Source organism: Phoca vitulina, unplaced genomic scaffold (assembly GCF_004348235.1).
Source record: "Phoca vitulina isolate PV1807 unplaced genomic scaffold, GSC_HSeal_1.0 scaffold66, whole genome shotgun sequence".
NCBI classification, from domain to species: domain Eukaryota; kingdom Metazoa; phylum Chordata; class Mammalia; order Carnivora; family Phocidae; genus Phoca; species Phoca vitulina.
The window spans coordinates 5,978,342-5,991,821 of record NW_022589769.1 but is presented as its reverse complement, the minus strand read 5'-3'; the positions used below and the strand labels follow the sequence as shown (position 1 = coordinate 5,991,821).

Sequence of the window (13,480 nt, the reverse complement as noted above, 5' to 3'; positions counted from 1 at the left end):
ACAATCTTGAGATTTTTCTCCAAAACCATGTATTGGAGTCGAGTGCTTAGACTCAATATGCTGCCCATTGGCTATAGCCCCAGCACCTGATCCACCATTAGCAGGGGAATTTTTTTTTTTCCCAGATAGAATCATGTGTAGTCTTTCTTGAGTCCCCTTTTGACCTATGTTACCTACGTTACACAGCCAGATTAGTGATGCAGAGATAACTTGAGAATGTTCTTTATATGAAATTCCTTTCTTTGTAAAAAAAAAAAAAAAAAAAGTAATCAAGTTGACGACCAAGGCCTTGAGAATCTTAAATAATTGTGGGGCGCCTGGCTGGCCCAGTGGGTACAGCACGTGATCTTGCTCTCAGGGTTGTAAGTTTGAGTCACACATTGGGTGTAGAGATTCCTTAAAAATAAAAAAAAAAATCATTAAAAACAACAAAAAAAGAACTTTAAGTAATTATACCACCACACAAAGGAGTCGTAGAGCCCTTTCAGAGAGATGGGCCTCCGTAGGATAAAGCACCAACCCTTTTCTGTTTGTCTTTAATATACACTCCTGGCTCTTGTAGACCATTGGTGAAAGATGAGCAGAAATAATAAAATGTCCTTGCAACTCTTTCAGATCTGTAGGCGCAAATGGATCACCGCTTATTGTATCCTTATTTTAGTCCAGCTATCTCTATATACCCTCTAGAATACTTACAACTCAGAAAAATAGATATTACTTACTCCACTTATAAATTAGGGAAAGGAGGCTGCAAAGGGGTAAGTAAATAACTTAATATCATGCAGCTAGTCTGTTGTGGAGTCTGGGTCTGGCCTCCGTCTGAATGACTTCAAAGCTTCTGCCCATCCTATTCCTCTATAACCACTAGAGGGTATCATGAAGGAAAAGACCCCATTCTGTTCCTTCAATACTTTATGTACAGTTAAGGATCTGAGACCTAACCGTCATAATAAAAGGCTAAATTCACGGAGAACTTACTATGTGTCAGGATCTCTGCTAAACTCTTTATATAGACTTTCTCATTTAATTCTCTCAAAACAACCCCATGAAGTACATAGTACCGCTATTCCAAATTGACAGATGATGTTAAGTAGCTTCCTTCCTACGGTGAGCTTCAAACTCAAAGAGTCTGACTCCAGAGTCCATTCTTTGAACCACCATTACTTCCGAAGACTGCCGATCTGGGACACAGATTGTTCAGAAGACATTTCAGTTGAAGTCAGGCTAAGTAAGGGGTCAGGCCACGTGAATAGAATCAATGGCAGCTGCAGTTAGGGAGTTTGGGGGTCAAGGCAATGATAGGTGGTAAGGTGCCCGTGGCAGCAGAACTTTCAGAACAACGGAGAGCTACCCAGACAGTTGTTCTTATGGTTTGACTAAGTCAGGTAGACCTGTTATCCTTACAGAAGGTTCATGTCATCTATTCACTCTCTTTATCATTAATTGACCTTCCTTCCTTTCCCACTTGGCTCAGCTCCTCAGAATTCATGGAATCATTTTCAGTACCGTCAGGAGCTCTTGATGTCTGTGGTTGGGGTGACCAATTGTTTGGAGCTTCCACAGAGATCTAGAACATCCAACATGGTGGTCAGGGATGAGTGGTGATTGGAGAGGGTGGCAGGGTTAGAAGGTAGAATTCTCCACTCTCTTAACCCATTGTCTTCGAATTCAGGTAAGGTTAAAACTAGGACCAGGGGGAAAGAAAAGATACCAACTTCTGGTTTTAAAATCACTACGATAGTAGATAATGGGGATACATTTTCCAGCATAGGGGATATCGTTAATACTAGGTAACAATTCTCTATGGTGACAGATGGTAGCTGGATTTACTGTGGTGATCACTTTAAACTGTATATAAATGTTCAATCACTATATCGTACACCTGAAATTAATATAATATTGTATGTTAACTACATGACAAATTAACAAAAGCTTCTAAAGTTAAAACCAAACCAAACCAGAACAAAAACCGAGGGCCATGGTCTTGACAATGTGAATAGTTAAAACAGTTCAGTTGAAGGATGCAGGCAGTTTCACAAGGATGCTAATGATTAATTGCCAAATGGAAGGTACAGTCAAATGCCACTGGAGGGTGAAAAATCATTGTAAGCTGCGGTGGTCTCAGAAGGCAATTAAAGAATGTATTTGGATAAGTGGAGATAAGAAGGGGTATTTCACGAAAAAGTAAAGAACACATAGAAAATTGCAGAGGGTAGGGAGCTATAAAATGCCTAGAATAACAGAATAAACAGGCTGGGTCTTTTTTTGTTTCCTGGAGACCGTGTCTCATCTTTGTGTGTGATCAAATTTGATTCCTATTTTTATGTATATATGCAAAATGTGATCAAAATGGAAAAACATCAGATATGGCTTTCAGGCCATTGGGGCACTGATCTGGATACACAAGGGCTCATGCACCTCTTTAGCCAGACAGCTCTATTAACATTGGATTTCTGCTACAATTATAAAGCATCACTGTAGATGAGCTGTGCAGTAACATTTCTCCCCAAGCAACTAGGGGGTCCAGGGAAGCTGGATTGTCATTGGTTGGAAACAAATGACAATGATCCCTTGAGGTGTAATGTGCAGAAAAAATACAATCCTATTATAAGGCTATCATTGTAAAGGTTTCTTCTTGTTCCCAGCTCAGACAGAGGAGGGAGACAAGGTACCATGTTAACAGGACTGAGATTTCACCCAGAGTATGGAAAGATCAGCAGATCCCTGCCATTTCTGGAAAAACCACCTTTGGGGGTTGGATCAAATTAAATGCTTTAGGGAATGACTGATTTGATTTTCAAGAGAAGGAATCGAGTTGAACAACCAAAGCCCCACTTCTGATGGATCTGGCAAGCCTTGGTGATGACATTTAATTCGCCCATTCTTTGAAGAGACCACGAACTCCGTTGTGTGGTAGAGAGGGTTCCCAAGTGGAATTCTGGGGTTCTGACCATTTTTAGGGATCCCTTGGCTGGTGAGGGATGCAGGTAATGAGGAAAGGGGAGCATATGTTTTTCTTTGGTTTTATGTGATGTGTGCTGGGAAACAGAGGGTTCTATCCATTCAATCTGGGTCACTGGGAAGCGTGTGAGTGTATCTATGCATGTGAATATATAGATGTTGGTACCTAGATTGGCGAGGATTAAGATATTCACCCCTGGCCAAGTAGTCATCCCGATTATTCCCATGCCTGCTGCCTGATGCCTTCTACTCAGTAAAGAGACAGAGTGGTATAGAGGAAAGCGTAGGAGCTTTAGCATTGGGGAGATCTGGGTTCACATCCCAACTCAGCCCACTTTCTAGCAGTGTGAACTTGGGCAAGTTACTTAACCTCTCTGAGCCTAATTTTTCTTATCTGTTCAATAGGGACGCGAATCACTAATCCTCTTTGCAAAGCCCTTAGAAAGGTGCCTGACATATATGAAGTGCTGAACAAATGTTCATCACGTTTTCCCACATTACGATTTAAGCAGTTATGTCCTTGCTTCCTGGGTGAGATGGACACGTCTTGCTATTGTCTTCCAGTATCTTTTTCCTCCTGTTAATATCACTTTGGTTTTCCTTAAAAGAAATTACCTGTTCCCCCTTTTTGGTTCATGTGGTTTGGGTCGAGAGCTTTCCTTGCTGTAGAGGTAGACACTCCTTCATCAGTCATGGGATTCCATTTCTTGCCCACGATGATCGGTGCAGGGATGGACATGTGACCTAAAATGGGCCAGTGAGACTAGGGAGCCCAGTACGTTCCTGGATCTTTCCGAAAGGAAAAACTCTATTTCTCTGATGGTTGCTAGGAATGCATTAGATAGTTCTTCAAAAAGTTACACATAGAATTGCTACATGACCCATCCGTTCCACTCCCAGGTCTATACCAAAGAGAATTAAACAGGTATTCAAACAAAAACTTACGCATGAACGTTCGTAGCAGCACTATTCGCGATAGCCCAGAGGGGAAAACAACTCAGATGTCCATCAACTGAGGAAAGGATAAGCAAAATGTGATCTATCCATATGATGAAATGTTATTCACCCATAAAAGAATGAAGTACTGATGCGTGCTGCACCGTGGATGAACCTCAAAAATATTTAGTGACAAATTTGGATGAACCCACCTCCTGCTGAGGAAAAAAAAAAACTCTGATTAAACTCTTAAAACAAGGGGAAGGAAATTATTTCCAGAGTCACACAGCCCCACTCTCCCCACAAAAAGAAAGGCAAGATGCTCATTGCATCCCACCCTCCATCGTTCCCTCCTCATGAGCCCGTTGAATGAGACGCAGCTCAGATACTCTTTTTCTGGAAAGACTTCAAAGTTAAACTTAGTCATTCCCTGCCTTAGGGAGTAATATTTTTATTTTTGTAAATGTCTGTTTCCCCTACGGGATGTGAGGTCTGCTGGTGGCCGAGACCATGTCTTGCTCTTATTTATATCCCTCCCCTGTGGAGTCTGCTACTGTGCCTTCCACATGTAATGTTTGCTCAATGAATGCTTAATTTGAGGGGAAAAGTTGGTCATAACTGTGTGCCAGAGTTATATAAAATTGCCTTTTATATCTAGTTTTGTTTAGCACTTAGTGTGAATCTTTAAAGTTTTAAAGTGTGCACTTAACATAAGGTAGAGCTGTATGTATATGTACCTAGACCTACAGCTACATTTATATCCGCACCTACACCTGCATCTGTATTTGCATGTACATCCAAGTCTATGTCCAAATCTACACCGTACCATCTGTCCATGTCAGGGTGGTACTACCTGAGGGAAACAGAAATCCTTCCTTAGATTCTTCCTGTCTGTGAAACCCTCGATACTGCTGAACTTGACCCACAAGTCCAAAAATCATTGAATATACTATCCTGCAAATCCCAGAGGTCACTAAATTATGGTAATACCTCCCGCAGTGGAAACTTCCATTGTCATCTTCAACTATAATAATAATGATAATAAAGATAGTGTCAACTCCCAGTTATCGAGCATTTCCTTCGAGCCAGGATCTCTAAGTTCTTCCCCAACATAATTTTGTTCAACCCACGCAATAGCCCTCTGAGCCAGGCTCTGTGGTCATCCTCATTCTACTGATAACAGGAGGCTGAGGGGCGGTTCAGCAACATGCCCAAGGTCGCATGTTCCAGCTCAAGGCAGAAGTAGGGTTTCAACCCCTCTGACCTCTCGCCCCACATTCCTGGCCAGCACCCCCAAGTTACACCCATTTCCAATTTTACTTTTTTCTTGCCTTGCCCTTTTATGTCAGCTGGTTCCCCGATCCTATGACAATTGCCAAATGGGAAATTCTGCTGGAGGTGGGCAGTTTGCTTTCCTTCGCACCTCTTGCCCTGTACCACCTGCCTCCTGAGAACAGCGTCTGTGGGGTCTTCATGGTGCCGGAACGCCCTCTCTTCATGCACATGTCTCTCTGATTTCCTGTCGTTCTAGAAGGGGCTCAGTTTTGGGCAATTCTGATTTGGTAACTTCATGAACCCTGAGGGGGTGGGAGTGGTCCTGAGTTCTTGTCCTTGTCACTCCCCGTTATGCATGGTGATGTGCGTGCTGGAACCCCTGCCCCCCGTTCTGTGGGGACGACATGGGAGATGACACAGATGGGACAGAACCTTCTTCTCTTCAGAATCCATTGCCAGGTACCACCATCCGTCATCATCATGGTGGCTGTCTCAAATACAGAAGCCCATTTTCCTTTAGAAACCAGGCTCAGTATCCCAATCCTCACATTTCGGGGCTTTGGCGGGCGGGGGGGGGGGGGGGGGGGTGGTGGTGCAGGGAGAGGAACTGAGTGAAGCACCTGGGCCACTCCGTGCTGATCTGGCTCTGGATGCATCCCTTGCTCTCCCCCTGCAGACGGTGGTCCTTCAGGGCTCCAAATGAGCAAGTTATACTGAGTTTGGCCAATGGGGGGCGCCAGCAGGAGACTGGATGGTGGGAGGGAGGAAAGGACAAGCCTTGGTATTTCATCGTCTCTTTATCTCCTCTGGCAGCTCTGCGGTAGCCATGTCTCCTCCGTGGCTCCAGATCCCGTGGGACAGGCCCAGCTTTTGCTCTGGGCTCCAGTAACCCCCGTTGTCCCTTTGTCCCTAGTCCTAGGTGTTGTAGTAGATTCTTGCTGTCTACTACTCTCTGGCAGGAGACCAGGGCTAGGATGAAACCAGTGAGGCTGAGTTACATATATGTGGGGCCGGATCCTGTCTTTATTTTAAAAACTGATTTTTTTCATCATGCATTTTTTTTTTTTCTGCATCAATCTAGGCCTTTCAAGGTATTACATTAAGGTAGGATTGCCTCAATGTCTCGTTTGGCATCTTGGTCCTTTGCTGTCTGTAGAGCCAATTCCCTGCAATGAAATCCTGCTGTTTGAAGTACTCACAGTGTTTGTCTTCCTGCTTAGGTACTGACAGCGAGCGCCTCCCACAGGTTCTGCTTGACATATCTCTGTGAGGTAGGGATTACTATCCCGTTCATTTTATATATGAGGAAAGATGCCCAGAAACCTTCACTAACCGACCAGTGTCCTTGAGCTCTGATGGGACAGAAATAGATCTTGAACCCAGGTCTTTGGGACTACAGAGTCTTCACTCTTAACCACTAAGCTCTGAGGTTTTATTATATATAATTTCAAAGGACTCATCTAAGAACAGAAATCCCTTTTGATAAGGAGGAAACCTTTTGATTATGGAGACGTCTCTTAAGAAAGGAGTCTATCTGGGCTCTTTCAAACTTGAAATTTATATGCGGAGAATATAAGCGTGTGAGGATGGGTGATATTGGGATGAAGCTGGGCAGGTTTATATTCTTCTCTGAGCTGATTTGTCTCTGGAAATCCCCAGAAAATATCACTTGTCTCATTTTCCTTCAATCCTTTTGTCTGAGTTTGAGCTGGGAAGGTTTTTTTTTTTCTTTTTCTTTTTCTTTGTAAATTCTCTTGATTTTGGTTATATAACAGGGCCAGGCAATTGCCTTTGCTGAACAAAAGTCTCAAATGAATAGATATCAACGGTAATACCAGTAATTAACAGTTTCTCTCGGCACTGCATGTCTGAAACTGCTTTTATTGATTTATTTTGACTCTGTTCCATATAGGACAATTTTTCAGCTCACACAAACTTATCTCCTTCTGGTTTTGCGCATTCTGGGCCCTGTTTCCAGAGACTCTAATTCCTCAGGACAGCTCCGACCAGGGAGCAAATAAAACAGGGCTAAGGCACCTCAGTTGTAACCCTGAAGGGGTATCAGTGAGCGCAAAGGATGGAGGACCTCTTAGCTTTGGGGTTTGACTTTCTGTATTTCCCTTCTGATCTGATTTCATTGGAACTTGGAATTTGTGGAATTGTGTGTGGGGAGAGGAAAGGAGAATGGGAGGGGCATCATCCAGGCAAAAAGATAAGAGAGAAAGAAAAGTGGAAGAGGGACAACTTGTCACCAAGTTTTCCCTGACTCCGTAGCTCTGCTTCCCTGCGATCAGTCCCACTGATGGAATTTTCTTTTCCTCAATGAAGGGAAAAAATGCAGAGTATTAAAAGGGCAAGTTGTTTGGAAAGTCGAAGAGATTTTCACCCGAGGATTGAGCCCTTTTATTCTTTGATAAAGAAACTTCAGATGAGGGGCACCTGGGTGGCGCAGTTGGTTAAGGTCCCACTCTTGATTTTGGCTCAGGTCGTGACCTCAGGGTCGTGAGATCGAGCCCCACTTCCATTAGCACAGAGTCTGCTTGGGACTCTCTCCCTCTCCCTCTGCCCTTCCCCACCACTCCCCTCAAATAAATAAATAAATCTTAAAAAACAAAAAGAAACCTCAGATGATACACACAGAAGCAAAGAAGGAAGAGGAAGTTGGGGAGGAAACTCATTTTATGTATTTCCAAACATTCTGGTGCTGTGTGCAGACACATCCCCACCCCCTCTGTTTTACACATACACATACGTGTGTGCACACGCGTACACACACACACACACACTATAGTTGAGATCCCACGGAACCTACCTACTAAACATATTATTCTGTGTCTTGTTTTTCAGATTAGTGTTGTATCGTGAACCCATTTGCATGTCAATAATTATACCTATGTACCACCATTTTTCATGGCCAAATAATATTCCACTGGATGGCTGTCTACAATGTATTTAACCAGTCACCTAGTGTTGGATATTTAATTTGTTTCTTTTCTTTGCTGGTCTGTTTGAGTTTGCAGATCTCCTTCTCTCCCTCCCCCTTTCTTCCTTCCTCCCTCTCTCCATCCTTCCTGTATAACCATTGTGAAATAAATGCCCTTGATCTTTTTGTGTTAATCTGAAGCATTTGCTTAGGACAGATTCTTAGGGGTTGATCGTTGGGTCAGAGGATGACCCTCTTTTTAGGCTTCTGATATGTTCACTACTCTGTCCTCTGAGAAGATTGTACTGGTGCATACAAGAAAGATTGCAGTCTGAGCCCCAGGACTGTACCATCCAGTAAGGCCTTTTTGTAGTGTTTGCACTAAGAACTCTAGGATGGATATAAGTTAATAAGGCAAGGGTGAGGGATGGTGGTAATGGTGGTAGACATTGCTGGCTGTGGAACCCACCTGAGCAAAGAGCACTTGGCGAAAGAGAGTAAGAGACCTTCAAAGAAACCAAGTGAGCACAAAGAATGAGAAGGGGTATATTATTCAAGGTTCTCCAGAGAAACAGAACCATGAGTATATCTATGTCTATCTACCTGTATCTATATGAATCTGTCTAGAGAGACTGATTATAAGGAATTGGCTCATGCAGTTATAGAGACTTGCCAGTCCCAAGATGGCAGTCAATAAGCTGGAGACCCAGGAGAGCCAGTTCCAGTCCAAGTTCAAAGGTAGGAAACTAAACTAATGTCCTGGCCCGAGTAAGCCAGGCAGGAGGAGTTCCTTCTTACTCAGGGGCAGGTCAGCCTTTTTATTCTATTCAGGTCTTCAACTGATTAGATGAGGCCCGCCCACAGTAGGGAGAGCAATTTGCGGGACTCAGTCTACAAATTCATATATTAATCTCATCCAAAAAACACTCTCACAGATACACCCAGAATACTATTTGACCAAATATCTGGGCATATTGTGGCCCACTCAAGTTGACCCATAAAATCGACCCTCTCAGGGGGAGAGGAGGTTTGAGAAGTGAGCAGTGGGGGAGGACACATGGGTGGAAGGAGAAAGGGACCATATGAGGCCTTGTGGACCACATACAGGGTTTTGGTTTTAATCTTAAGAGGGTCTTCCCCACCCCCCTGAGAGGGTTTACTGAGACCACTTCCCAGATAAAGAACTTACACTTAACTCCTGTCTTGGAATCTGCTTGGCGGGTGGGGGGGGGGGGGAGGAGTGCGGGGGTGACCCAGCCTAAGGCAGGGGTGCTCCTGGCTCCTTCCATCGGATTCCTGCACAGTTTTACTGCTGCTTTTGGAGCTTAGCAGCCACTGAGGCTCTGCCGTTGGAGGTTTTTGTGATGAACTTGGGGCTAAGGCTCTCACCATCCATTTCCTGCTCCCGCTCACAACCACAGAGCCGGGGTCCGGGCAGGGCCTCCGTGGGCAGGGTGCATAAGCCTTGCCTGTGATGCATTTCTGCTCGAGGCAGGATTTGATGGTGGTACTCACCAGCATGCCGGACACAGTGCCGATACCACGCGTGGGGCTGAAGGTTTAATCGCTAGCCCCTGCCTGCCATCTCCTCGCCTCCGTCACCTCTGCTACCCTGTGGATCCCCATGGCAGCATCAATAATTCATATGATAACCAACAGCACCAGGATTCTGGCGTGCTTTCCAACAATCAGCCGGATTCTGGCTTCCTTCCTGCCTTCTGGGTCAGGGATGGTGTTCTGTTTTCCTGAACCGCAGGTGGCGTCAGGTGAAGAATTATCCTCAGGCTGGACACTTGCTGTCGTTTCCCAAGGACGTAGTGCTGGGGATGTGAATTAAATGCTCATAATTAGAAGGCGCCTTTCTGCCAGGTTTCTTTAGGGAAAATTTCCTCCTCACTCTCTCTGATATTCCCATGGTGACGAGGAGGGGGAAATTCATATCTGGCAGCAGGCAGTTGTATCAGAAATAATGGCTTGAGGCACCAGGAAAATGTAATCAATATTTACCTGCTGAGAGGTCCCATGATGGGAAAGAAATTGTCTCTCGTCCCCACTGCATACGTCCCATTTTGGTGTCCTGCTTTCTTTTGTATTTGGCAGAAGGGAATATCTTGGTTTTTCAGGGAGAGAGAGAGAGAAAAAAAACAAAACAAAACAAACCCATGAAGCCATTACATCATCAGCCTATATAAGATAATCCATTACTGAGGGACAGGGAACTTCAAATACCCAAGCAGGTCTGCTGGTTATCTGCCTGGCTTCTAGCATTTGTGTGCAAACAGTTCTGTATGGATTTACTTTTCCTTCCTCCCTTCGACCCCTTCCTTGCCCACAACAAATAACAATTGATGACAATTTTTTCATTATCTGTGTCACCTCCCTGGAGGTGTCCTGGAGGAAAAAGAAAACATAGGTGGATTGATAATGTTTCCCTGGACTGTTTTATCATAGATCTGGAGGTGTGAGTATGGAGCTCTCCCGACAACCCCAGTGTGTAGTATCTACATGATTTTATTTTTCCTGGGGCAGAAGTGCACTGGTCTGAGTTTCTGGTTGCAAATAAAACAAGAGAATGGATGCTAGTGAAATTAAGTAGAAATGGATCTGTGTTTTGAAAGATAAGTTGGAAGCAAGGAAACAAGGCTTGGCCTCAGGACCAGCCAGCCTGGGGTGTCCCTGCTGATGTGGTTGCCCCTGGTTACGTCATTCTGTAACAGCACTACAAAACCGGCCTCAGCTACATGAGTGTCTCTGAAGATCGATGGCTTTGCACCCTCTGGTCAGAGTCATGTTCCGGAAGGGCACCTACCAGCTGAGCTTCATCATGCCGGCTACCCAGCTGGGTAGTATATCAGGGACAAGTACACCATCCCTTTCACCTCTGTAAGGGAGTCTCTGAAAGGACAACCTTTTCTGTTACTCACCCCTTCTCCTTCCTCCCAGCACTCCCTCCCCCTCTCCCCCTTAATTTTCTTCCATAGCTTTTGTACCATCCAACATACAATTTACTTATAGAGTGTTTATTGCCTGCTAGAATCTGAGCTCCTACTAGAATCTAGGGCTAGAGTCTGAGCTCCTCGAGAGCAGGGATTTTGGTCTCCTTTGTTCATTGCTAAATCTACAGTTCCTGGAATAGTGCCTGACATATGGTAGGCACTTAATAAATGTAAGATGAATGAATGAATGAATGAATGAAATGGGAGGGATGGTTTGGATGCTGAACTGCTCCAGAGGATAAACATCCGTCACAAGAAATATTTTGCATTCACAATAAGAGAAATGATCCCCTTCCAGAAAGTAGCTCTTTGTTTTTAGCAAGATGAGATAGTGTACAACTCATGCACTGTGGAGAAAAGTGTGCATTTTTCCCCTTTAGATTTTCTGCTATGCAAAGTTGAGATTTTTAGCCAGGGTCCATTGACCTCTGTTTGTCTCTAAAGTGAGTCATAGAGGCCTCAGCAAGGATCCTGGAGCAGGGCAGAGTTACAGACAGGCTCTCTTCTTACTCTGGGCAGAGAGTAAATGGGGAGTCTAGTCCCTCCACTAAAATCTTTGGAGAGGTGGCACCACTTGGCATGGGGCCTTCAAGATGGCAGCATCATGGGAGAGGAAGTGCAGGCCTAGCTGTCCAAGCTTCCCAGCCCTGATGACCTGCTTACAGAAGGACATTTATTGAGCACCTCCTGGATACTGGCCACTCGTCTAAGCACCATGCATGTTCTGACCCCTGAATCCCCCATACTATTAGCCCCCTATAGCGGCTGGGAGACTGGAGCACATTTGAGATGCATGTGAGCTATGCCACGTCACAGGGACCTCCTCCCCTCCCACTTTCAGAGTCCTGGAGAGGAACCCGGCTGCAACACTGCGCCGGGCTAACCTCTCCTGAGGACAAGGACAGACAAGTGTCTGTCTGAGAAGGCCCATTTTCCCTGCACTCATCTGCCCTAAGGAGGTTGTGCTGACAGGGATTTGGCCCAATGGACTATCTGCATTTGATGGTGTGGGGCATGCAATCATAAGATGTACAGAAGAGAGCAAGTTGTGTTAGAAGGTTCTAGAACTGTCTATGACCACCCTATAGAGATAATTTTTCCCTGCATTTACACAGGGGCTATTGAAGTTCATACCCTGCTTCTGCCCCTTGTTCGCTGCCAGAAAGGAAGCACCTCAAACATTGGCTACTGTTGTCTTTAACACATGGGATTTTAGGAAAGACGACATTTTTTTTTTTAAGATTTTATTTATTTATTTGACAGAGAGAGAGACAGCTAGAGAGGGAACACAAGCAGGGGGAGTGGGAGAGGGAGAAGCAGGCTTCCTGCTGAGCAGGGAGCCCGATGTGGGGCTCGATCCCAGGACCCTGGAATCATGACCTGAGCCGAAGGCAGGCGCTTAACGACTGAGCCACCCAGGCGCCCCAGGAAAGATGACATTTTTTTCTTGACATGACATGGTGCTAATGAAGCCACAATTGATTTTCTCTACAGTGGTGTAGTCACTGCAATCAAATGAACACAAACTCAAAATGTGCCTTTATTCTGGGACCAAGGAATTAATTAGGTGTGACCTGGAGAAGGATGAAGATATGGGAAGCCAGATAAGGTTCAAGATGCCCAGTTAAATTTGAATTGTAGATAAACAATCAATGAATAATTTTTAAAATATAAGTCTGTCTCATGTAATATTTGGAACATACTTATACTAAAAATTACTCATTGTTTATATGAAATTAAAATTTTACTGGGTGTCCTGTGCTTTCATTTGCTAATTCTTGCAATCCTAAGAAGGACACGAGTATTTCTTTGTCTCTGGCTCTTCCTGGCTTTAGATTAGCCTCTTTCTCCCTGCATCCTGCTTAAATGTGAAATCAGAAGTCATAAGAGCCTCAACAAAATGACAAGAATTTTAAGGGCCTAATGCATTAATTCATCCTTGACAGGAGATCTACCCAATCTACATAGGTTCACTGATTTGAAACAGCGGTATTTTCCTATTTTCTACCCTCACTCCATTCCCCACCAAGAACCAGGATGGACCAGGAAACAATTCTTCCCATTCTTGGGGTGTTTGAGGGAAAATGTCTTCTTTGTGTGAAGGGTGGGGATGTAAGGCCTGAAGGTAGGTGTACAGTGGTTAATTCCAGTCTCCCTGTACTCAGTGCTGATTTCTTTACTAGTCATGAACAGACAGGGGTGCCTAGGTGGTGCAGTAGGTTAAACGTGGGACTCTTGATTTCAGCTCAGGTGGTGATCTCAGGGTTGTGAGATCGAGCCCCACGTTCAGCTCCACGCTCAGTGGGGGGTGTGCTTGAGATTCTCTCTTTCCCTCTGCCCCTCCCCTGCCACGTGCTCACGCGCTTTCTCTCACAAAAGAAATAAATAA

At 44.6% G+C, this 13,480-nt stretch overlaps 1 long non-coding RNA gene across 1 annotated transcript in view; it reads left to right on the top strand.

Annotated features, from left to right (window-relative positions):
- Positions 1-13,480, top strand: part of LOC116624354 — a 226,080-nt gene that overhangs the window by 48,294 nt on the left and 164,306 nt on the right. The window lies entirely within an intron of this gene.